Source organism: Dipodomys spectabilis, unplaced genomic scaffold (genome assembly GCF_019054845.1).
Source record: "Dipodomys spectabilis isolate Male_0828 unplaced genomic scaffold, ASM1905484v1 ptg000190l, whole genome shotgun sequence".
Classification (NCBI taxonomy): Eukaryota; Metazoa; Chordata; class Mammalia; order Rodentia; family Heteromyidae; genus Dipodomys; species Dipodomys spectabilis.
Window position 1 is genome coordinate 3,959,060 of NW_024870867.1, and position 27,801 is coordinate 3,986,860.

Sequence of the window (27,801 nt, forward strand, 5' to 3'; positions counted from 1 at the left end):
GCATAAATTATAACCCTTTTACAGTGTGGAAATCATGATTTAAAGCAGATCAAGTGAATTCCAATTGGCTGCAAAATACTGAGAAAGCACAACTTGGTTTCTCTTTTTTAGGTAGTTGTACAGAGGTTATAACACTATAAGTCAGATTATGAGTACAATGCTAGTTCATCAATGTCACCCCTTCCCATACCTATCCTCCAATTACATAGTTCAATTTTTACACAATGTACATAGACTATAATGATTGCTTAGGCTTACCGTTCCTCCCTACACTCATGTACTTCCTCAGTGTGCTCCCCCCAAAAATGTTTCCACTTCCTGGGATTTATTTTTGACAAACAGTTTATTAGTTGTCTAGAAGAGCCACCTCCTCTAAGTAGAGCATTCTTTATCAGTTTATTTTTTAGACCTAGCTTCCACATGCTTCTGAGCCTGACTTGACAACATATTTTTTAGGTCCATTTCCCTGTTTTTAAATAACACCTTATTCTTTCTAATAGATAAGCAAAATTCCATTGTATCTATGTACTTCATTTTCTTTATCTACTTATTCATTGTAGGATATCTGGGCTATTTCTGTGACTTGGTTATTGTGAATACTGCAAAAAGTTTCTTCCTACACCGATAAATTCTAATGTTTCTTCTTCTCCTTGTAGTAGTTTCAAGGTTTCAGGTCTAATGTTGAGGTCTTTGATCCATTTTGAGTTAATATTAGTGCAAGGAGATAAAAAGAGATCCAGTTTCAGTCTTCTATATAGTTTTCCCAACACCATTGTTGAAGAGGCTGTCTCTCTCTCTCTCTCTCTCTCTATATATATATCTATCTATCTATCTATCTATCTATATATATATATAGTATCTTACCATATATATCATATATCATATATATATATGAGGAAATACTATATGAGTTTACTTCTTCGATCTTTCTGGGTTATTTTTATTTATTTTTTGTTAGTATACCTCTGTGGCCAAGTTTGAAGTCTAGAATTGTGATTTTCTTCTTCCACATTTGCTTTGGTGATTCCATATGAATTTCTAGATTTTTCTCTGTATCAGTAATGACATTGCAATTTTTATGAGTATTGCATTGAATTTGTAGATTACTTTGGGCAGTATGATCATTTTCAAAATATTAATTCTGCTGGTCCATGAACATAGGAGATCTTTCCACCTCCTGGTGTTTCTTCAGAGTTTTACAGTTTTTACTATAGAGGACCTCCACATCTTTGGTTAGGTTTATTCCTAATTTTTGAGAATATTGCAAATAGAACTGTTTTCCTGATTTCCCTCCCTTCACAGATTATTGATATACAGGGAGCTATTGATTCTTGTGGTTTTTGTATTCTAATACTTTGCCAAAGCTTGGGGGTGGAGACTCTTGCCTTACTGTTCTGGTTTGGAATTCCAATACTATATAGAGAAGGAATAGACTGATTTCTTAGAAGGAAAACTCAAGCTGTTTTTCTTTCCTTTCTTCCTTGATTGGGGTCTTAATCTCAGGAGATTAGAGAGATCGTTGTACTTTTAATACTCAATTAATAGACTTGTCTTCAAAATAAGCCAAACAGCATTGCATAAATCCCATCTTTTAATTACAAGAGTGCTTTAGATTGTTTAAATCTGAGTGCCTGTCCTTTAATTGTTTTAGTGAGTGATTTATTCATTTACCCACAAATTAAAAAGCTTAAAATTACAATAATTAACTCATCGTAACCTGGATTAAGGATCCAGAAGCAATGTGATTCACATGAGGACTCATTTTCTTCCTGACTTTTTCTATTCATTGCTGTTCTCTCCCCAGAGAAAGTGAACGAAGAAAGAGGGCCCAATATTTGTGTAAAACCTAATCTCAAAGAACCTGCAAAAAGAAATCATGCACTTCATGGAGAACAACCCTCATGCAATGTAAAGGGTAATATACAAGGGCATGAATTTGAGGTGGAGGGGCTGGGAAGGTGGCTCAGTGGTAGAGCACTTGCCTTGCATGCCTGAGGCCCTGGGTTCGATTCCTCAGCACCACATAAGCAAGTAAAAAAAAAAGCCGGAGTGGTTCTGTGGCTCAAGTGGTAGAGCGCTAGCCTTGAGCTGAAGAGCTGAGGGACAGTGCCCAGGCCCAGAGTTCAGGCCCCACATCCGGACCCAAAAAAATTAAAAAAAAAAAAAAAAAAAAGAATTTGAGGTGGAGATTGTAGCCATTCTCCAAGACCATCTACACTACACTGAGAGCAAAGAGAGGAAGAAAAGGCATGCTGTTTTATTTCTCTTTAGAGGCAAAATAAGGGATGTGTAAGGATTTTTTCCATATAAACACATAATTCATTATATATTAATATAGAATTGATATGACATGAAGATCCTATTCCTATACTCAGAGTATAACCTAATAGAGCAAGTAGACCAAATAATACAACATAAATAAGGAGATGACTAATAAGGGTTCATATAATGACAGGTATAGAGCTCATGCACATTAAAAGAACAAAACACAGTACTCAGAAGTAACATTCCAATCTACATGCCGAAACTAACCCAAGAGGATTTCAATCAACTTAACAGACCCATATCAAGCATTGAAATAGAAACAGCAATAAGAGACCTCCCACCCAAGAAAAGCCTAGGACCAGATGGATTTACAGCTGAATTCTACAAGGCCTTCAAAACAGAACTCACAGCAATACTCTTCCAACTCTTCAGTGAAATTGAAAACGAAAGGTCACTACCGAACACATTCTATGAAGCCATCATAACCCTCATCCCAAAACCAGGCAGGGACTCATCAAAGAAAGAGAACTATAGACCAATTTCTTTGATGAACATCAATGCAAAACTTCTCAACAAAATTTTGGCCAATTGACTTCAACTACTCATCAAAAAAATCATACACCACGCTCAAACAGGATTCATTTCAGGGATGCAAAGCTGGTTCAATATATGCAAATCAATTAATATAATCCATCACATCACCAAGAGCAAGAATAAGAACCACATGATTATCTCAACAGAGGCAGAAAAAGATCCAATGACTCTCTATGATGAAGGCACTGGAAAAACTAGGAATCCATGGAACATTCCTCAATATAATAAAGGCTGTGTATGACAAACATACAGCCAGCATTATACTCAATGGTGAAAAGCTAAAGCCATTCCCTCTAAAGTCAGGAACAAGACATGGATGTCTACTCTCTCCACTTCTCTTCAATTTAGTATTATAATGCCTAACTACAGCAATAAGACAAGATGCAAACATAAAGGGGATCCAAATAGGGAAAGATGAAATAAAACTCTCCCTCTTTACAGATGACATGATCTTGTATTTAAAGAATCCCATGGACTCCATTCCCAAATTAGTTGAGCTGATTCAAAACTTTGGCAAAGTAGCAGGGTATATAATTAACCCTCAAAAATCAATGGCTTTTTTTTTGGGGAGGTCCAGTCGTGGGGCCTGAACTCTGGGCCTGGGCACTGTCCCTCAGCTCTTCAGCTCAAAGCTGGCACTCTACCACTTGAGCCACAGCACCAATTCCGGCTTTTTTCTTTTTGCTTATGTGGTGTTAAGGAATCGAACCCAGGGCCTCGAGCATGCAAGGCAAGTGATCTACCACTGAGCCACCTTCCCAGCCCAAATCAATGGCTTTTGAGGAATCTCCATACTACTTTCCCAAGTGGTTGAACAAGATTACACTCCCACCAACAATGTAGTAGGGTTCTCTTCTGTCCACATCCCCGCCAGCATCTGTTGTTATTAGAGTTCTTGATTATAGCCATTTTAACTGGGGTGAGGAGGAATCTCAATGTTGTTTTGATTTGCATTTCTTTTATGGATAGGGAAGTTGAACATTTCTTCATGTGTCTATTGGCCATCCTCCTTTCCTCTACAGAGAAGTTTCTCTTTAAGTCATTAGCCCACTTATTTATTGGGCAGTTGTTTCTTTGAGGATTTTTTGCTGGGGGATTTAATTTTTGAGTTCTAGGTATATTTTAGATATGAGACCCTTGTTCATTGTATGGCTAGTGAAGATCTTCTTCCAATCCATGGGCTTTCTATTGATCTTGCTAGCTATGTCCTTTGCCATGTAGAAGCTCTGCAATTTCATGCAATCCCATTTGTCCAACCTTTCTTTGATTTGTTGTTTCTGTGTCTCTATTAAGAAAATTTCAGCCTGTGTCAAGGAGACCTAGGCTTTCTCATATTCCATCCTGTAATGTTTTCAGAGTGTCTGCTTTGACTCTGAGGTCTGTGATTCATTTGGAGTTGATTCTGGTGCAGGGTGATAGAGCTCTCCTATGACCCAGCAATCCCATTTTTGGGCATTTACCCAAATGATCACAAACAAGACCACACTAAAGCTACCAGCATATGTTTATTGCAGCATTATTCACCATAGCTAAGAGATGGAACCAACCCAGATGCCCCTCAGTAGATGAATGGATCAAGAAAATGTGGTATATAGACAGAATGGAATTCTATGCCTCCATCAGAAAGAATGACATTGCCCCATTTGTTAGGAAATGGAAAGGCTTGGAAAAAATTATATTAAGTGAAGTAAGCCAGGGCCAAAGAAACATAGGTCCCATGGTTTCCCTTATTTGCAATATCTAGTATATGTCTGAGTCAAGCACAAAAGGTCAGATAAGGTGATGTTAGGGAAATGAACCCTAAGATATGTATTCAAATGTTTTTTTTTCATGCAATTGTTTCTAACACATTTATAAGATGATTTGTTTGTTGCTTTGTATGTCCCTCCCCCATAATATAACCCCTGCTTTCACTGTATTTGATGTTGGTATAATTTGTGGAGGGGAAGGGGAAAAACAAGTCGTTTAAATAGGGATACAGGTGGACCCATTGCAACAATGAAAAGTACAAGTCTTTATGTCGAAAACGAACTTTACACCTTTGGTGGTGGTGGGGGGCTGGAAGGATTGGGGGGGCTGGGGGGATGGTAAGGGGAAACAAAGGATGAGGCTACAATGTTTGATAAGAAATGTACTCATTATCTTGCCCATGTAATTGTAACCCCTCTGTACAGTATTTTCACAATAAAAAAATAAAAATTAAAAAAAATGGTAAATGACTGAACACTGGTGAGTCATGTCTATAATCTAAGTTATCAAGAGGCTGAGATTTGAGCATCAGTGTTCAAAACAAACCAACACACCCAAAAAAATCATGTCTCCAATTAACTATCAGTAAAGCCTAAATGGAGCTGCTTAATGGGTAGAGCCCTAGTCTTGTTTAAATAGTTCAAGGACATCTTCCAGACCCTGAGTTCTAGACCCAGGGCAGGCAGAAGCAATAATGTTTGAAGAGATAGACATGTTTCACCCTATTTAAGCACAATGTAATGTGTGTGTCTATTTGAGCCTTGTGTGATATCCCACTAATAAGGAAACTTTATGCTTTAACCATATCATTGTCTTATGGATTTATCCCAGAAAGGATATTGTTAATAATTTATTGAATAAATGAAGCTGTTAAAACAAAAAAATATATGGAATAAAATTACTTGTGGCAAAAAAAAGAAAATGTGGTATATATATATATACACAATGGAATTCTATGCCTCCATCAGAAAGAATGACATTGCCCCCTTTGTTAGGAAATGAAAAGACTTGGAAAAAAGTATATTAAGTGAAGTAAGCCAGGCCCAAAGAAACTAAAGGTCCCATGGTTTCCCTTATTTGCAATAATTAGTATGTGTCTGAGACAAGCAGAAATGGTCAGATAAGTTGATGTCCGGCAAAATGAACCCCAAGGTAAGGACTCAAATGTTTTTTCTTTCATGTGATTGTTTCTAACATATTTATAAAATATTTCTTGTTGCTTTGTATGCCCCTCCCTCACGGTATAACCCCTGCTTTCACTGTATTTGATGTTGGTATAATTTGTGGAGGGGAAGGGAAAAAACAAATTGTTTAAATAGGGATACAGGTGACCCATTGCAACAATGAGATGTACAAGACGTTATGTCGAAAAATGAACTTTACAACATTGGCCCAGGAAAGGGGTTGTGGTAGATGGGAAGAGATGGTAAGGGGAAACAAAGGAGGAGGCAACAATGATTGATAAGAAATGTACTCATTATCTTGCCCATGTAATTGTAACTCCTCTGTACAGTATTTTCATACACACACAAAAAAAATCAATGGCTTTTCTGAATGCCAACAGTGAGAAGAGCATGCCTGAAATCAGGAAAGCAACTCCTTTTATAATAACCACACACAAAAAAATAAAATACCTACGAGCTTACTAAAAAAGTGAAGGACATCTAAGATGAAAACTATAAAAACCTAAAAAGAAAATTAAAGCAGAATTTAGGATTTGGGGGATTAACATTGTGAAAATAGCAACACGTCCAAAGGCTATCTACAAATTCAATGCAATACCTATCAATATTCCAACCTCATTCTTCAATGAAATAGAAGAAGCAACCCAAAAATTCACATGGAACAATAGAAGACCCAGAATAGCAAAAACAATCCTTAGCAGAAAGAATAGTGCTGGAGGAATATCAATACCAAACTTAAAACTCTACTATAAAGCCATAGTAATCAAAACAGTTTGGTACTGGCACAAAAAAAGACCTGAGGACCAATGGAATAGAAATGAAGACCCAAAAATGAACCCACAGACCTATAGCCACCTAATCTTCGATAAGGGAGCTAAAAAAAAATAGAATGGAAGAAAGACAGCCTCTTCAGTAAATGGTGCTGGCAAAATTGGTTAATCACTTGTAGAAAACTAAAGCTAGATCTTTATATATCACCCTGCACCAGAATCAACTCCAAATGGATAAAGACCTGAGAGTCAAAGCAGACACTCTGAAAACATTACAGAATGGAATAGGAGAAACCCTAGGTCTCCTTGGCACAGACTGAAATTTTCTTAATACAGACCCAGAAACACAACAAATCAAAGAAAGTTTGGACAAATGGAATTGCATGAAACTGCAGAGTTTGTGCATGGCAAAGGTCATGGCTAGCAAGATCAATAGAAAGGCTATGGATTGGGAGATCTTCACTAACCATACAACCGGCCAGAGTGTTGTATCTAAAATATACTTGGAACTCAAAAAATTAAATCCCCCAGCAACAAATCTTCAAAGAAACAACTGCCCGATAAGTAAGTGGGCTAAAGACTTAAAGAGAAACTTCTCTGAAGAGGAAAGAAGGATGGCCAATAGACACATGAAGAAATACTTAACTTCTCTAACCATAAAAGAAATGCAAATCAAAACAACATTGAGATACCACCTCATCCTAGTTAGAATGGCTATAATCAAGAAATCTAGTAACAGCAATTGCTGGAGGGGATGTGGGTAGAAGGGAACCTTACTGCATTGTTGGTGGGAGTGTAAACTTGTTCAACCACTTTGGAAAGTAGTATGGAGGTTCTTCAAAAGACTCCACATAGAACTCTCCTATGACCCAGCAATCCCACTTTTGGGCATTTACCTAAACAATCACAAACAAGGCCATACTAAGGCCAGCAGCACAACTATGTTTATTGCAGCATTATTTACCATAGCTAAGATATGGAACCAACCCAGATGCCCCTCAGTATATGAATGGATCAAGAAAATGTGGCATATTTACACAATGGAATTCTATGACTCCATGAGAAAGAATGACATTGTCCCATTTGTTAGGAAATGGAAAGACTTGGAAAAAAATATATTTAGTGAAGTAAGCCAGGCTCAAAGAAACATAAGTCTCATGGTTTCCCTTATTTGCAATAACTAGTATAAGTCTAGGACAAGCAGAGAAGGTCAAAGGTTATATACATATGCCCATATAAGATGATGTTAATGGAAATAAACCCCAAGATAGGGACATAAATGTTTTTTTTTCTTTCTTGCTATTGTTTTTAATGTATTTAAAATGTACTATGTGATTTGTTTTGTTGCTTTGTATGTCCCTCCCCCACAGTATAACCCCTGTTTTCACTGTATTTGATGTTGGTATAATATGTGGAGGGGAAGGGAAAAATAAATTGTTTAAATAGGGATACAGGTAAACCCATTGCACCAATGAGATGTACAAGATGTTATGTCGAAAATGGTCCTTCTAATACTAGAGCAGAATCCAGAACAATAAAATAAAGTAGTAATCCTATGTTTCTATCTTTCAACTCTTTCCCTCCTTTTTCTAAGCAGCTGCTCTTATCCTTATCCCAATAATCCTTGAGGATGATTAGCTGACTTTTTCAATCACACCAGTTTTCTATCCCTCCACTCTTACAGGCCCAGATTTCAATAAGATGGTTCCAAAAGCTATACGCTCTAACAAACAGGTTTAAGTGCTATAATCAGCCAGCCAGCTAAATAAAGATTAACTCACAGACTCACATAATGGATCTTGTTCAGTCCTGTTGTTTTTAGCCAAAAGAAAGTCTTTGAAGAATGAAGAGAAACTCAACTATGAAATTTTAATAGCCTTGGGGCTCGGAGATTTAACACAAAGACATAATCATTATTCAGTGAAGGAATATTCACAGTTGTGGTGGAAAGATTAATGCCAAAATTCTGTGATTAATTACAGTTGTTGAAGAAGCTACAAAAAGAAAAGCAAAAGAATCCACCATAAATTCTTAGGCTAATCAAAGGCAGAGTAATTCAAGTCAACTGTGAGTATTGGTCAAATTCTCATTACTTTTATCCCATAATAATCTGGATGAACATTATTGATTTGATAGAGGTCAATCATCTCACTTCCTAAAAGTGATTCACAATATTTGAGGGTAATGCTCTCTCTATATAGCTAGATAGATGTGTGTGTGTGTGTGTGTGTGTGTGTGTGTGTGTGTATGTATGTATGTATAGAGAGGGGGGGGAGGGAGGGAAGGAGAGAGAAAGAATGTAAAAAAAACCATAGATTAAATAATTGAGATGAAGGACCTAACTGACAAATTATACCAAAATAGCATTTTGTACTTTCTGTGAGCCACACAAAGCCCCTCCTCAATGCAGCAGCCAGAGTGCATTCTGGAGCCTCGGCAAAGGGAAAAGTTTCCTCTTGGCATTATTTCAGCCACAAAACTGATGTGTAGGTTCAGAAAGAACTGAAAAATTCTATGCACACTGCTAAAAGAATCATTTGGAGTATAGAGAATATTTTATGAATAGAAAAAATTAATTACAACGTGTGACAGAGTAACTGGACTTCAGTAGACTTTTGTGGACACTACTTCCTTTGTTTAGCAGAGAAAGGAGATGGATACACATGAAGTCACAGGCTTTTTAAAGTTTTGACTAAAAGAAAGACAACTTTATAAAATCTGACTACTAAGTTTCAACTTGCCATTACTTTGAAATGATTGCTTCATGTAGATGTTACATTTCATAAAGAATATTATTTTACAGATGCTCAATTTAACAAAACACACTGCCTTTCAATTGTTTTCGATATATGTTCAGGTCTACTGATGTTGTCTATTTCCTAATGGCTTGATTTTCCTGAGTGAACTTGAGTGAATTCCAAATGTATGCTTATTACAACACTGTTTTTACCTTGCTAGCACTAAGCTATGACTACAAAATAGTTTTAGCAAATGGCTAACGTCATCTTTTTCTAACATTTTATTTCATAAAACTGTGTGCTTTATTCATTTGTAAAATTTCCATCAGCAAAATTAAATGTGATTTAGTATTAACCTAAGTCTCACTTTCCTGAACAAGCAAAAACTTGAAGTGGTGTATGTACCCCTACATGTACACACACACACACACACACACACACACACACACACACACACACACACACACACACACACACACACACACACACACACACACACATACACATTTGTATAAGTTCGTTAGGCCCTAAGCCAAACATGAAGCTCTACTCCCAATAAAATAAACCATATGGTAAATTAAGGTATGTTTTTAATGAACTCCTAACTAATTGCTGAAAAAATTTTCGTTAATCATCAGATTAGGACCAACAGACATTCCCTGTACTACATCTTTCTCACCTGATGCTGAGATAAACCCTTTGTGATTCAAAACTTTTATTTGTATAGAATTGTGCTTCTTGCTATTTTTAGACTGGTAAGTCCATGAAGCAAACAAACGTAGCTCTTTGAGAACATTTCAAGTCATAAAAGTAGTCCCAGGAGTGCATGACTTTTTCCTTGCTAGTCAGAACAGGATGACAAACAAAACCCAGGCTGAATTTCTTTCCTAGATAAACTTTATACAAAGTTGAGGGGAAACCTTCTCCCTTTTCTTCTTATACTGTGTCACCTCTCCTTACTGTCCTTCCTCCAATCAATCACTTCTTTCCTACCTTCTCCCTTTGTAAAGTTCTCTCTCAAAATATGGAGGTGAATGCCTAGTTCAGAAACTGTCGCTCCTTTCCTAAAAGAAAAAATATGAAAATTGAAAAAGACTTAGCTAGAGCTACTTCCCATATTCATAAAATAGGTTATAAATGTGTGGGGCTCAGAGTATAGCTCAGTGGCAGGGTACGTGCCAACTGTGCACATGGTTCTGACCCCAACATTGCAGAAGAAAATTACACAGAAAGATAATGACAATCCAATCAACTTTCCACTTCATTATCCATTGAACTCCTGAAACTGAATTCAGTTAGGAAAAGAGAATTCATTTAGGAAAAAAATATAGCATAAAAACAGCAATAAGAACATTCAAAGAAAAGTTCATTAAACTTCATTGTTTACCACAGAAGTACAAATGCTCTCTGGCTTACAGTTACATTCTGATACATCCATTAGAAATTAGAAATATAATTAATCTGTCACAAACCAGAGCCCATCAATCCTAAATTGCTCAGACTTTTGATCCTGTGGCTGGTGGAGGGTGACGTGGCTCACTGCTGCCATCGACCATCTCACACTTGATTGTGAGACTGGGAAGAGATCAAAGTACATACTGTAGCTTCTGAATATGAATAATTTTGTGCCATCATAAAGTCAGAAAGTTGTAAGTTAAAACATTGTCAATTAAGGACTGCCAGTACTATGATTTGATGTCATAGAAAATAGCCTTCAAAAATTTCAAGTTTTACCTTATGATTTAGTATGATGAATATGAGACACATGATTTGAGGTGCATTCAAGGCTCAATCATATGTGTTTGCACTCCCTACTTCTTGTTAAATAAAAATTATCTCATTGACCCAAGACCAAACCTGCCTTTATTAGGAGTTGTGAATACAAAGAAAAGTGAAGTATTGTCTCTCATTACTTTCATAACTCATAGTATTTTTCAATACTCATAATTTCATAACTTATGAATATTAACTTTCTCTACAAATATTATTACCCTTGGGTATTTGGGTTCTTTTGTGAAGTGTGGTTATATGGGTTGCTTCTTCCTTATTTTGTTGTTGAGACTAGATCTATTTAGCTCAGGCTGGCCTCAAACTCAAGAATCTCATGTTTTATTCTCCACAAATGATGGGGTTTTAAGTGAGTGCCACCATGCCTGACTCTGGTGTCTCCTTTCATTATAAGAAAGCAAGCATGACTATTCAAATGCACTCATATTTTTCTTTAAAGATGCTACATAAAAAGTTCAAGTTTTCAAACCAGTTGTACACATACAAGCCTAAGATAAAGCCAACAAAACTACTTATTTAATCTTTTATTTAAGGACATGCTATTATTTTCATTGCAATAATTAATCCTATTGTACTTTCAAGTCTCTCTCTTTCTAAATTATATCCTCATTGAACTCATGTGTATGTTTTTTTTCCTTTTTTTTTGTTTTTTGTTTCTATTTTCACAGATTGTATGTACTGAAACCCAATTCCTTTATCTCTGATATAAAGACTGGTAGTTTTTCTCAAAAAATGAAGTTAGCCATTATCTAAAACATCAGCTTCTCTAAAAAGAGAATATGGATCCCCTTTGCAATTTCTGCATTCATACTACTCTCCTGGCAAGCAGACAACCTCATCAGAAAAACTAGCCAAGGAGAGTCCTTAAAAGGAAGTTGGGCACACGAGGAGAAAACACACTAAACAGCTGCGGATGAGCATGAAATGCTTTGATCTCGAGATGGAAAACTCGAAAGCAGGAAGGATTTGGGGCACTTTGAGTCTGATTGACTCTGTGGTTTCTCAGCATAGTTTATTCCATGGGCTAAAATAGATGCAGAAATGGCATTGTGAAGCCACAGTGGCAGAGGGGACTGTGATGAATTTTAGTGAAAATCCAGTTGAATCTTGACAATTTACATCTTTCAAAATCAAGGAACACAAGAAATAATACTTCTGGGTATTTCAGCTTTCTTTTAAGAGGTTAAGAAAACATCTCACATTTATACTCCCAGAATAAATGTTGACTGGATTGCCCATAGTCTGATGGTATAAGCATAAGCTCTGAAATTCTGTAAAAAGATTCTATCCTCTTGTAACTTACCTTACTCATTAAGCTATAAAACAACACACACACACACACACACACACACACACACACACGCATCTTGTGTAATGATTTCTTGTGTTGTCTGTACAATTGGTTTGTTACCGTGGTCAGTCTATGACAAACCAATTATAAAAAGCCTGCTTCAAGCAACAGGAGTTTGATACCTACATAGTAATCACTTCAACCACTCTCTGAATGAAAAGAAAATTTAGATAAAGGACTATTCAGGCTGAATTATACATCGTACTTTTCTACCAGAGTAGTGATGGATATACACTGAGGTTAAATGGGATTATATGATCTCAAATTTTAGCTCATAAATTAGGCATTTATTCTTTTGAAACAGCATTAAGGATTATAGCTGAGGGGTATTAGAAATAAATAAAATGGTTGTCTCATGAATTGCTTAGTACCTGAGATCAAACTCTGTATTCCTTGGTGGAAATTTCAGCAAAGGTTTCTTTCTTTTTTTTGTCGGTCTTGGGGCCTGAACTCTAGGCCTGGGTGCTGTCCCTGAGCTCTTCAGCTCAAGACTAGTGCTCTACTATTTGTGCTACAGCACCACTCTGGCTTTTTCTGCTAAGTGGTGCTGAGGAATCGAACCCAGGGCCTCATGCATGCAAGGCAAGCACTCTACCACTGAGCCACCTTCCCAGCCCTAGCAAAGCTTCCTTTGTAGGGTTATGATGTGAACTTAATACATATGAAGCATCTGGCATGGTACCTGGCATCAACTAAGCACTCCATAAATCTTATTTCCATAATATGCAACGGTAAACTAAGTTGGCCATCTGGTTCTGATTCTACTTTTGCCACTAGTTAGTTTCCCTAGATCTACTGGCCATCTACAAATTGAGAGAGATGGCCAAATCCCTCTAAAGTTCCTTCCAATCAAAAAAATAAGATTGCTTTAAAAACCCATTGGAGCTGGTTGTCGGTAGCTCACACCTGTAATCCTACCTACTCAGGAGGCTGAGATCTTAGGATTTCGCTTCAAATCCAGCCTGGGCAGGAAAGTCCATGAGACTCTTTTTTTTTTAAGTTTGGGGCATCTTTATTTACTTATCTATCTATCTATCTATCTATCTATCTATCTATCTATCTATCTATCTATCTATTTATCTATTTTGTTTGTTTGTTTGTTTCTTTCTTTCTTTCTTTTTCTTATTGTGAAAATATCGTATAGAGGAGTTACAATTACATGGGCAAGATAATGAGTACATTTCTTATCAATCATTGTTGCCTCCTCCTTTGTTTCCCCTTCCCATCCCTTCCCATCTCCCTCCCCACCCCCCTGCCAAAGTAGTAAAGTTCGTTTTTTGACATAACGTCTTGTACATCTCATTGTTGCAATGGGTCACCTGTATCCCTATTTAAACAATTTGTTTTTTCCCTTCCCCTCCACAAATTATACCAACATCAAATACAGTGAAAGCAGGGGTTATACCATGGGGGAGGGACATACAAAGCAACAGAGAAATCATCTTATATGTTAGAAACAATCACATGAAAGAAAAAACATTTGAATACTTATCTTGGGGTTCATTTCACCTAACATCAACTTATCTGACCTTTTCTGCTTGTCTAGACATATACTAGTTATCACAAATAAAGGAAATCATGGGACCTATGTTTCTTTGGGACTGGCTTACTTCACTTAATATAATTTTTTCCAAGCCTTTCCATTTCCTAACAAATGGAGGCATAGAATTTCCGATGGAGACATTGAATTCCATTGCATATATATATATACCACATTTGATCCATTCATCTACTGAGGGGCATCTGGGTTGGTTCCATCTCTTAGCTATGGTAAATAATGCTGCAATAAACATAGTTGTGCTGGTAGCTTTAGTATGGTCTTGTTTGTGATCATTTGGGTAAATGCCCAAAAGTGGGATTACTGGGTCATAGGGGAGCTCTATGTGGAGTCTTTTGAGGAACCTCCATACTACTTTCCAAAGTGGTTAAACAAGTTTACACTCCGGACAACAATGAAGTAAGGTTTACTTCTGTCCACATACCCTCTAGCATCTGTTATTATTAGAGTTCTTGATTATAGCCATTCTAACTGTGGTGAGATGGTATCTCAATGGTGTTTTGATTTGCATTTCTTTTATGGCTAGAGAGGTTGAGCATTTCTTCATGTGTCTATTCGCTTTCCTTCTTTCCTTTTCAGAAAAGTTTCTCTTTAAGTCTTTAGCCCACTTATTTATTGGGCAGTTGTTTCTTTGAGGATTTGTTGCTGGGGGATTTAATTTTTTGAGTTCCAGGTATATTTTAGATATGAGACCCTTGTCCATTGTATGGCTAGTGAAGAGCTTCTCCCAATCCGTGGGCTTTCTATTGATCTTGCTAGCTATGTCCTTTGCCATGCAGAAGCTCTGCAATTTCATGCAATCCCATTTGACCAACCTTTCTTTGATTTGTTGTGTTTCTGGGTCTCTATTAAGAAAATTTTCTGTGCCAAGGAGACCTAGGGTTTCTCCTATTCCATCCTGTAATGTTTTCAGAGTATCTGCTTTGACTCCGAGGTCTTTGATCTATTTGGAGTTGATTCTGGTACAGGGTGATATATAAGGATCTAGCTTTCGTTTTCTACAAGTAGTCAACCAATTTTGCCAGCACCATTTACTGAAGAGGCTGTCTGTCTTCCATTCTATTGTTTTAGCTCCCTTATCGAAGATTAGATGGCTATAGGTCTGTAGATTCATTTCTGGGTTTTCAATTGTATTCCATTGGTCCTGAGATCTTTTCTTGTGCCAGTACTAAGCTGTTTTGATTACTATTGCTTTGTAGTAAAGTTTTAAGTTTGGTATTGATATTCCTCCAGCACTGTTCTTTCCGTTAAGGAGCTTTTGTGCTATTCAGAGACTCTTATCTCCAATTAACCACTAGAAAACTGGAAGTAGTGCTGTGACCCAAGTGGTAAAGCACTAGCCTTAAACTGAAGAGCTCAGGGACAGCACCTAAGCCCAGAGTTCAAGACCCATGACCAACAAACCCCCCCCCAAAAAAAAAACACATTGGTTTGCCAGGTACCTGTGGCTCATACCTGTAATCCAAGGTACTCAGGAAGTAAAATCTGAGGACCACAGTTTAAAGCCAGCTTGATCAAGAAAGTCTATGAGACTCTTACACCCAATTAACTACCTGTAAGCCCGTGTTTACAATGGTAGAGTGCAAGTCTTGAGCAAAAGAACTTCAGGAACAGCACCCAGTTCAGCCCTGAGTTCAAGCCCCAGGACTGGTGTGCATGTGTGTCTGTGTGTGCACACACACTCACAGACACACACGCACACACACACACACACACACACACACACACACACACACACACAGTTTTAGGAGTAGGGGAAGTTTTCAAGCAGAAGTCAATGTTATTTCATCATAATACTTAGCAAAGCAGTTAATCGCATCCACATAGTCCACAAATTCTAATTCCTCTCTCTGTTCAACTCTGGTTGCCAGGACCTCCATCTTGCCAAGTCCGTGAGCACTCCTTTGACTCTGTGAACTCCCTTTCGCACTTCTCTGATCTCCACTTACCAGCCTGATTCTCTTTTTAAAACACGCCTTACTTTACTCCTCTACTTCAAACCCGGATATGGCTTCTCACATGATTTCTAGCAAACACTATCCTTTCCCTCTTGCCTTCCAAGGCCCTTTGTGAAACAGATGCTTCTCATCTCATTTTCTAACTTTTTCTCCTTGTTGCATTCCTTCAGCTATACTGGCCCTCTTTTGGAACTTGAATAAGAGCTCTGTGGAGAATTCTCTCTCCACAGATGATGACAGCATCTTCTTCACATTTAGTCTTAGTTTAACTGTCTCTACTTAAAGAGCCTATGCCAAGATTATCTTTTCAACTAATACATACTTGTTGAGAATCTTTTATAAAGAACATAGTTTTGGGGCTGGGAAGGTGGCTCAGTAGTAGAGTGCTTGCCTTGCATGCATGAGGCCCTGGGTTCGATTCCTCAGCACCAAATAAGCAGGAAAAAAAAACCAGAAGTGGCACTCTGGCTCAAGTGGTAGAATGCTAGCCTTGAGCTGAAGAGCTGAGGGACAGCGCCCAGGCCCAGAGTTCAGGCCCCATGACCGGACTCCCCCCCGCCCCCAAAAAAAAAGCATAGTTTCTCTCACATCATATTCAAAGTGTTCCCTGCTTTCCTTAATGTCAATTCCACTTAGTTTCTGTCACATATCACTGGGACTTTTTAGGGTTTTTTTTTTGCCAATACTGGGGCATGAAGTTTGTTTCACCCTTGCGTTCTCACTTAGCTTTCTTGCTCACTGCTTGAGCCACTGCCCCAGCACAGCCCAGAGTTTCATGGACTTTTCTGCCCTGGCTGACTTTGAACCTCCATCTTCCAGGTCTGAGCCACCAGTGACTGGCTGAGTATATATCTTTATAATGTAAAATATGTGTTCGTTAAGACTGTTAAACCTAATGGAGCCTTATTTTCACTAATTTACTATATTGACTACCCATCATAAAACCAAGAGTAGAAAAACAAAAGTAAAAAAAGTAGTTGAATATTTAAATAAAAATATACTCACCCAATAAATTATCTGTCCAAAAACATTTCTCTTAGGCAGTAGGGAAAGAATAAGCATGAGACCTCAGTTTTTAAGTGGGCATCTCCAAATATGTTGGTTTGCTCTTAAAAGTTAATTTATGTTAAGAGCAACTAGTGCTATATTTAAATATTTAATAATGCAATCTAATGGCAATTGATTGGCCATATATTTCTATATATAGCTTCATAGGCAAAAATCTTCCATTGTTTACAGGGAAATCATCTTATCATTTTGTCACTTCTGGGCTTGACACTCTAAACTATTCTCTACTTTGTACTCAATGGTTTTTCTATCAGAAATCCAAAACTAAGCCTTTACTCATACCTCAGTTCTACCTTTTACCATTCTCTCTTCTTCATTATTTTCATTTTTCCAACTCCAAATGCATACTCATTACTTCTTAAATTACAAAAAAAGCAGATCTCCCAACTAGCTCCACTTCTTCTCACACTATTTTCTTTGACACACCCAAATCCCTTACCCATTCTGTTGGCCAGTTAAATTCTCTCTCATGTGTCAGAGATCCTCTCCTCCTGAAGTTCTTCCTTACCTAGTATATACTACACCATTAAAACTTCCTTATTCACAATGAGATTAATTTGAAAAATCCAGTGAAATTTGAAGTCAGCATTACCCTATGTCCCTGAAAATGTATCTGTTAAATAGCCAGCATGCAAGGTAATATTAGGAGGTGGGCATTTGGAAAGATGATCGAGCTGTTAGTTGTAGGGCCCCTGTGGCTCAAGACTACTCCCAGGGGCAAGAATGTGAAGATCATGGTTTGAGATCAGAGAAGCCTGTACATGGGCACAGTGGCACCCACCTGTCATGCAAATCTGCATGGGAGGCTGAGATTGGATGTACTGTGGTACCAGATCAGCCTGGGCAGAAACATCTATGACATTCCATCTCCATGGAAGGCAAGCAAGAGACAGTAGTGTCTACCTGTGCCAGAGACAATAGGAAGCCCAAGAATAAGTGGATCACATTTCAAGCACATTTCCAGGAAAAACACTATACTAAAAAATAACCAGTGAGAAATGGGACTCAGCAGTATTGTGTCAGCCTAGCAAGCTCAACAACCTGGTTGATAACCCTAGTACAATCCCTCCCTTGCAAAATCATAAAATAACAACAGCAACAAAACCAAAGAAACAAAGATTGCCTGAGGGAGCTTGCTTGCTCCCCTTCCCCATGTTGGAGAAGAGCTAAATGTCCAATTTAGGAGGAAGTTTTATCCTGTGAAGGAGAAGTTGGGGTGGATGGACGGAGAGAAAGAAAGAACAGGGGAAGGAGACCATAAGATAATTCAGAGAAAAGTTTTGAAACTACATATCTGATAAATGGCTTAGTGTCTAGAACATACAAAGAATTCTAAAAGCTCAACAATAGAATATGGGCAAAAGACAGCCTTCTTACTGAAGAGGATTTGCAGATGGCAGATAAGCATACAGAAAAATTGCCAACATCAGTGACTATCAAGTAAATATAAATTAATGCCACAATATATTACCATTACATACCTATCTGAATGGCTAAAATTTAAAAAATTAACATGGCTAACATTTTTTAATTGTTAAAATTGATGTAAAATACTGGGGAAGGTGTGGCAATATTAGAGCACACATACATTGCTAGTGATGATTTAAAATAGCCCAGCCACTGCGGAAGTTTCCACTGGCAGTTTCTCTGAAAGATAAAATAAACCTAAGCATGGCACCACAATACACCTGAACAACTGTACTCATGGATATTTATCCCAGGAAAGTTAAAACAGATATTAACATAGCCACATGTATACAAATATTTATACCAACTTTGATCATAACTACCACAAACAGGAAACAACCGATATATCCTTCAATAAGTACATTCATACCTTGGAATATTATTCATCAATAAATTAACAAATAATTGCTATATGCAACAGTCTCTATGAATTTCCAGAATATTGTACTGAGTGCATGTCATTTCTATGTATGGATAGTGGAGTATAGTAATGTAGACTGTTCCACCAAGCATTGAGGGGGTTGAAGAATTTATGGATGTCAAGAAAAATCTTTATGGCTATGAGGGCATTGTGAGGTATCTGGGTGGAATAGAAATGTTCCTACATACATCTTGACTCTATGAATGTCATCTTGATTGTGTACCATACAGATATTACCATTGGGAGTTTAAAATTACACATGATCTTTCTATCACTTCAACTGCGTGAGATTTTTCATTTAGCTCAAACTAAAAACAGAAAAAAAAATAAAAACTGCATAGGGTAACTTTTCACTTTCACCGCTAAAGGGTCTTGTTCACTCTGATAAGGAGAGGAACTATGAAGCCCAGAAAGATAGCTCTATTACAAAGCTGTAGTAATAAAACAACAACAACAACTTGGTACTGGCACACAAATAGTCCTGAAGATGAATGGAATAGAATCGAAGGCGCAGAAATGAACCCATGGGCTTATAGTCACCTAATCTTTGATGAGGGAGCCAAAAACACAATATGGAAGAAAAGCCGCCTCTTCAACAAATGGTGCTGGCAGAATTGGCTATACTTATGCAGAAAACTGAAGTTAGAGTCTTATATATCGCCCTGCACCCGAATCAACTCCAAATGGATCAAAGACCTCAATGTAAGACCAGTTACCCTGAAAATATTACAGGAAGGGTTAGGGGAAACACTAAGGCTCCTTGGAACAGGTTGAAACTTCCTAAGATCCAGAATTATAACGAATTAAAGAAAGAATGGATAAACGGGATTGCATCAAACTGAAGAGATTCTGCATGGCAAAGGACATAGCTAGGAAGACAGATAGAAAACCCATAGACTGGGAGAAGATTTTTTTTTTTTAAGTTTGAGATTATTTTTTATTTTTATTGTGAAAATACCATACAGAGGGGTTACAATTACATGGGCAATGTAATGAGTACATTTCTTATCAAGCATTGTAGCCTCCTCCTTTGTTTCCCCTTCCCATCCCTTCCCATCCTCCCCGACCCCCCCCCCCCCCTCCGCCCAGTCCTCCCCCCACCCCCAAAGTTGTAAAGTTCGTTTTCGACATGACAACTTGTACATCTCATTGTTGCAACGGGTCCACCTGTATCCTTATTTAAACAACTTGTTTTTCCCCGTCCCCTCCACAAATTATACCGACATCAAATACAGTGAAAGCAGGGGTTATACTGTGGGGGAGGGACATACAAAGCAACAAAGAAATAATCTTATAAATGCATTAGAAACAAATGCATGAAAGAAAAAAAAACATTTAAATACATATCTAAGGGTTCATTTTCCTAACATCACCTTATCTGACCTTTTCTGCTTGACTCATACGTATACTAGATATTGCAAATAAGGGAAACCATGGGACCTATGTTTCTTTGGGCTTGGCTTACTTCACTTAATAAATATAATTTTTTCCAAGTCTTTCCATTTCCTAACAAATGTGGCAATGTCATTCTTTCTGATGGAGGCATAGAATTCCATTGTGTATATATACCACATTTTCTTGATCCATTCATTTACTGAGGGGCATCTGGGTTGGTTCCATATCTTAGCTATAGTAAATAATGCTGCAATAAACATAGTTGTGCTGGTAGCTTTAGTGTGGTCTTGTTTGTAAACATTTGGGTAAATGCTCAAAAGTGGGATTGCTAGGTCATAGGGGAGCTCTATGTGGAGTCTTTTGAGGAACCTCCATACTACTTTCCAAAGTGGTTGAACAAGTTTACATTCCCACCAACAATGAAGTAAGATTCTCTTCTGTCCACATCCCCTCCAGCATCTGTTGTTATTAGAGTTCTTGATTTTTGCCATTCTAACGGGTGAGGTGGTATTTCAATGTTGTTTTGATTTGCATTTCTTTTATGGCTAGGGATGTTGAGCATTTCTTCATGTGTCTATTGGCCATCCTTCTTTCTTCTTCATAGAAGTTTCTCTTTAAGTCTTTAGCCCACTTATTTATTGGGCGGTTGTTTCTTTGAAGATTTGTTGTTGGGGGATTTAATTTTTTGAGTTCCAAGTATATTTTAGATATGAGACCCTTGTCCATTGTGAAGATCTTTTTGTTTTAATTGTGAAATATTGTACAGGTCTATACTAGCTATGTAGTAGACAAGGGCCTCATATGTAAAGTATAGTTAGAGCTTAAAAAAATTAAACCCCTCAAAGAAACAACAATCCCATTAATAAGTGGGCTAAAGACTTAAAGAGAAACTTATCTCGAGAGGAAATAAGAATAGCCAATAGACACATGATGAAATGTTCAACATCTCTAGTCATAAAGGAAATGCAAGTCAAACCCACATTGAGATTCCACCTCACCACAGTTAGAATGGTCATTATCAAGAAAACTAGTAATAACAGATAATGGAGGGGATGTGGCCAAAAAGGAATGATACTGTTGGTGGGAATGTAAACTTGTTCAATCACTGTGGAAAGAAGTATGGAGGTTTCTCAAAAGACTAAACATAGAGCTTCCCTATGACTCAGCAATCCTACTCCTTGGGCATTTACCCAAATAACCACAAACCAGCCCACAGTAAAGCCACCAGCACAATTGTGTTCATTGTGGCATTATTTACCATAGCTAAGATATGGAATCAACCCAGATGTTCCCTCCCCACACCCCAGTGGATGAATGGGTCAAGAAAATGTGGTATATGTACACAATAGAATTCTATGCTTCCATCAAAAAGAATGTCATTGCTCCATTCATAAGGAAATGGGAAATTATATAGAGCAAAGCAAGCCAGACCCAAAGAAACATAGGCTGCCTAGTTTCCCTCATTTGTTATAACTATAATATGTATAGAAGTCTACAAGTTAATTGACAAATAATTACACTTGGATATGATTAATTAAACAGCACTCTAAGCATTTGCACAGTGAGAAAAAAGGAAAATATTCTTAGGAGAGGATCACAATGTCTCAATAGTGATGAGCCTATGATCACATAAAATGATGCTTATCAAAATGAACCCCAAGAAATGGAAACAAGAGGTTTTTATTGCACTGTTTTCAGTTATTTCTTTTTTCTTTTTTTCTTAGTTTTATTCCTTTTTGACACTGTTTTTGATTTCTGTACTCTTTGTCTTGTATGTAAGTTTTTCTGATTTGGGGAGGGGAAGGGGAATCACAGAAATGGTGGGACAAAGAGTGAGCCAATTCATCAGTGATACTCACAAGACACTATGTTGGAAATGAACTTTATAACTTGAGGGAGGGACTGGGAAGAGGAGGGAGAAGAAATGTACTCATTACCTGACTTATGTAACTCTAACCCCTCTGTAAATCACCTTTTACAATAAAATTTAAATTAAAAAATGTCTCATGGATTTTCCTGCCCAGGCTTGCTTCAAACAGCAATTCTCAGTCCTCAGCCTCTTGAGTAGCTAGGATTACAGTCATAAGCCACCAGGGCCTAGGCTATGATTATTTTTATATGAGAGCAATAATAATGGCTATTTTTATTAGAAGCTATATTTGATTAACTCATATCAAGCAAAATAAAAAAGTATTAGCTCATCCAATATAGTATAGATATCATGTGGGCATAAGATATAGATTAAAATATTCAGAAAAAAGTTAAGCTTATTGAAATGAGTAATTAAGTATTAAATAATCATTAACATTGTCTTTACTTGATTCTCAGAGCAGTAGCTTGCTTGTAAATATTTTTATTCTTTCAGTAAGTATTTTTATTCTTATCTACATTTTCTTCCTCAAGTAACTTTGTGTTTTGCCGGGTACCAGCGACTCACACCTGTAGTCCTAGCTAGTCAGGAGGCTGAGATCTGAGGATCATAATTTGAAGCAGCCTGGGAAGGAATGTCTGTGAGACTCTTACCTCAATTAGCTAGTAAAAAGCCAGAACTGGATAATTGACCAGCAAAAAGCCAGAAGTGCAACAGCCATGGTTCAACAGGGAGAACACTAGTTTTGAGGAAAACTACTAAGGGACAGTGCTCTGACCCTGAGTTCAAGGCTTAGTACCACCGTAAAACAAAGAAAGGGAGAAGGAGAAGGGGAAGGGGAGAGAGAAGGAGCAAACGAGAAATTAACGTTGTATTCTGTAAAATATAACAACATTTTGGATTATTTTTCTAAGCCTATTCTGGGTGCTAAGATTTAGAGCACTCAAACAAATTGCCAGCTAGAATCTGGGACTGAACCTAAGACCTGAAAATGTTATTTAATTTAAAGCAAGCAAAGAATATTTGTCACTTATAACTACTGTAAAGTTATTAGTAAAATATGTATATTTTTATGTAGAAAGGAATTGAAATAAATTATTCAGACAAGTAGAAGAACACTGTCTGGTAAATTCAGACCAGAATTTTTGTAGAATATGTACATATAAGGGTCGGTATTTCTGATGAATGATCTAACTCCTTTGCAGAAATCCTGACCACTTAACAAGTTAGGACTTAACATTTATAGTAAATGAAGTGCATCTGTCTATTTTTTGTTTGTTTTTGAATCTGTGGATTCTAGAGAGACAGTTGGCCTGGTTATTGTACACTGGCATGGTTAGCTGTTCTGGGACCTTCTGTGTGCCTTTGGGCCTTAATGGCAGGCTCTCCCATAGCTGTGCTCCTTCAACTACATTCAGTAAAGGACTTTCTGTTCCTTTACCTCCAGACACACTCAGTGTATGCCTGCTGGATATGTTCCCAGAAACTTGTTAATAACCAAAATTTATGGAATTGTTTGTGATCTCTGAATACAGCATCAGGGGCAGGAAATCATTCGTAGGCTGTCTGAACAATTAGAAAAGTGATCTCTTTCGTACCTTCCTCCATAACTTCTAAGATGAGAGCTGAATAATTTTATATTATGGAATGAACCACAAGGACCTCTCCTTGGCACATCTTGTAGTTTCTTACAGTTGACACTATCCATAACAATTTTCTCCAAATGGGTTCAAAAACATATCAGAGGAAATACTATTTTTGGATGTATTTGGGTAATAGAGAATTCCTTTTAAACAGGAAAATCAAGGTCATGAAGATAAAAGAGCTGCTTTTATGGGAGATGAATAGTAACAAGATACTTGTTAAAATACCCTAAGCAAGCCCTTTATATTTAGAATAAACTGCATTCATTCTTTTAGTGTTGTCATGAATAGTATTGAGAAAATGAATAAAAGGAGGTATTTGCATGCATTGAAATACTATGTGTTTTGTGATATTTCTACTATGCGACAGTTTTTAAGTAAATAAATGGCAGAAAGCAAACTCCACAAAATGAAGCATGAAATCCATTTGGAATGGGTCAATCAACTAGAATTTGTGTCAAAAACTTGAAATGTGCTTAATCATTTTGTCAAGCACATATTCTTGTTATTTTAGCTCAGATACTTGAAGGAAGATGTAATTTTTATTCTTTTATACTTGTATTAAAATATGGCTGAAACTATTTATGTACCATAAGCCAATCGTTTCTGTTGAAATCTCTTCTTAGTTTAAAAAATTACATAAAATTATAGCATTAAGTTATCAATTTGTGTCATTAATTCCTAGTCCAGAATACACTTCCTTTTTTTTTATTGGTTGTGTTGGCATTGGGTTTAAGCACAGATGGAGTCTTGTGAGCTTTTCTGCCTAGACTGAACCATAAGTTTTGAACATAATTCTCCAGTTCTCAGACTCCTGAGTAGTTAAGATTATAGGTGTAAGCCACTAGGATCCAACTAGAATACACATTCTTTTGATATATTAGAAGATGTTCCAAATATTACAAACATCTGGCACGATTAAAGTCCTTGTCTAACCTAGCACTATTTGTATCTACTATAAATGCTACAAAAGTGTAGCAATTTTAATTAGCTCTAGCTAATAAGCTTGGATACATTCATTATATCTATTTTGGGAGACCTCAGATTTAAAAGTTATGCCTTTTAGCTTTTATGCAATTTTCATTTTCATGTAATACAGGTAGTACTACATATGCCCTAAGAAATCAACAAAATAAAAATAAAAACACAAAGCTTGGCTTTTCATGAGCATAAGAGTTCTTCAAAGACATATTATTATCCCTTGGTTTCCTGATTGACTTGTCCATTAACAACTTATTTATTTCTATTTGCAATGGCTTATGCCCTTTCCCTTCAATAGATGTCTAGTGCACATTTCTTTTTGTGGAGGTAGAAGGAAAGAAAAAGAAGGGACACATGGTAGAACTGGAAGGCAGATGTCATGGACTTTGCTGCCACTGCACTGAGCTCCTGGAGTACAGTTGGTATATTGTCTGGGATGAGGGACACGAAGCAAGGAGCTCCTGTGACCCCACAATGGAATGCTTCAGCTAGAGTTGATTCGCTCACAGCTTAGTCCCTCCTCCATAATACTAAATTCCCATTGTGGAAGGAGATGGCCACTGGCATTGATATTTGTTTTTATATGTCATAGCTCTATGAAATGGCCCCAGAATGGGCTTTGTAACATTTAGTAACAAAAAAGGCATTGATACTCATTTCACATTTTTTTTGCAAAATTGGTGGACTCATGCTTTTGGAAATGCAAAATTGCAAAGCGCTCAAGATATGTTCTTGATCTTTAGAACCAAAAACACATTCTATTTATACTCTGCTAATGGAACTTAATTAAGTTTATTACTTTCTGAGTTGGTATATAAGCCATGAGTTAGCCCACTGCCATCTTCCTTGACTACATATTCAATAAGGAAAATAGGATTATACAAAACTCAATTTTCCTGAACCATTATTAAAAGTGTCGTAGGTTAATAAGTATAATATAAATAATCAGAATGTAGTAAATGTTTCCTCTCCCAAATATGTAATGCCCTAAGTTCCTGTAGCTTTTGGCTGTTGTCCAAAGGGAAAGCAGTGTCTTTGTAACTGTAATCCAGTTAAGATAAGACTCTAATGAACAAGGGTGGGTCCCTATTCACTGTAAGAGGTATCTTTATAAGAGGAAGAAAATCTGGACACAGACTTCAAAGCAGAAACAAAGAGAGAAAGCCAGAGAATGGATTTATGTTGCCTCAATCCAAGAATCTTGGGGAAACAGATGCTAGGAAAGGCAAAGAAGGATCATCCTCTAAAGGTTCATGGCCTTTCCCACACCTCGATTTGGGACTTGCAGTCTCCTGAACTGTGAACAAGTAAGTAAGTTCTGTTTAGCCATCTAGTCTGTGGTACTTTGTAGCATTCCATGCAGCAAGAAAAATAAAATCAAGCCTTTCAATATTTCAGGGAGTTTTGGTGCCATTGCAATGTCCACTTAAATGAACAGTTTATGTAGCTGAAAATATAAATCTGCATTTCACAGAAGCAAAAATTGCTTCTGATAAACTAAAATCCCTAAAGATACAGGAGATACACTTAGTAGTATATGTTTATTTAAACTCAATATGGATAAAACCCCTCCTCTAGAAATATCCTCACAGGAGAGGCCATCCTCCATGCCTACTTATGTTTCTTTAGCTGTAAGGACTGCGAAACCTACAACTATTATTTCTGAACTATTGGTTGGTACTGTTATATATGGCTTTAGTGATAATTACACATTAAATAACAAATCGCTCTGCATGGTGACACTTGAGAGCAGAGTCATGTCAGATGACCTAGAAGTGGTAGCCTGGCTTCCCCACAGTGGATGTCAAAATGGCTGAGGATGTCTCAAGTGGACATCAGAGGTGTGGTGGGATAGACAGAGGAAAAGATAACCTGAACTAGAAGCTGAGTGAAAGTAGTTCAACATTAGTTTACCCTGAGAGTCAAACATGTTCTTTTCTTTCTTTCGTCGTTGGTCGTGGGGCTTGAACTCAGGGCCTGGGGGCTGTCCCTGCACTCATCAGCTCACTACCGCTTGAGCCACCACACCACTTCCAATTTTCCAGTGGTTTATTGGAGATAAGAGTCTCATGGACTTTCCTGCCCAGGCTGGCTTTGAACTGCAATCCTCAGATCTCAGACTCCTGAGTAGCTAGGATTACAGGCATGAGCCACCCGTGCCTGCAAACATGTTATTTTCAACTTTCAAAGCAGCCTTGTCAAATAGATACTGTTCTCTGTTTTATACAGAGACTAGTACAGCTCACAAAGTTTTAAATATCATACCAAAGATCACAAAACTAGTGAATTCTGTATTTAAAGGGTAGGTATGACTCACATTTCAAATACTGGAGCCAAATTCTATGTTCTGTCTCATGTTTGAATAATCTCTTAGGGAAAGGTCTATACAACCTAGAGAGGGCTCTGGGTTTGTTGTAAACTGGGAATTAATCACTTCAACTGCTTCTCTCAGTTTGTACAAATTAAGTGGAGTAAAAAGTATCTGGAAACCCTTTTCTCATTTGAAGAATATGACAGTACATGTGTTAATGGTTAAATAACACCAGAAACCATCAAAAAGAACAGTTTCTTGTTTTAATCTAATAAATCAGTTTTATAGTTATACAACTATAATTTTAACCAGAGTATAAAATGAATTCTTTTAAGTCCCTCCATTCTCTTTGAAAGATTATAGAAATTTTATGCTACCTTTATGAAAACAGCTATAGTAGTTAGAACAATCTTAACAAAATACTGAGGATTTTAACTAAGTATTATCTTTAGAGTTATTAGTTGTCATCATCTGACATAAAATTATGTCATATTAATTCTAATGTTCAACTTCAAATATACTAATACTAATGTTCAACTTCCCACCAGCCTCTCCTTAAAGGAGTGGGTCCTGAACTCAGCACACACAGCACTCTTCAACATGACTAGAAGCCAGCTGAGAATAATACTAAAATACCTTCTGGACCTAACTTGGTGAATCCCCAGTCCTTCCCTAAAATCTGAAATTTGG

At 37.2% G+C, this 27,801-nt stretch overlaps 1 pseudogene; it reads right to left on the reverse strand.

Moving 5' to 3' along the window:
* The window catches only part of LOC122121580, a 492,767-nt pseudogene that overhangs the window by 371,602 nt on the left and 93,364 nt on the right, over nucleotides 1-27,801 (reverse strand).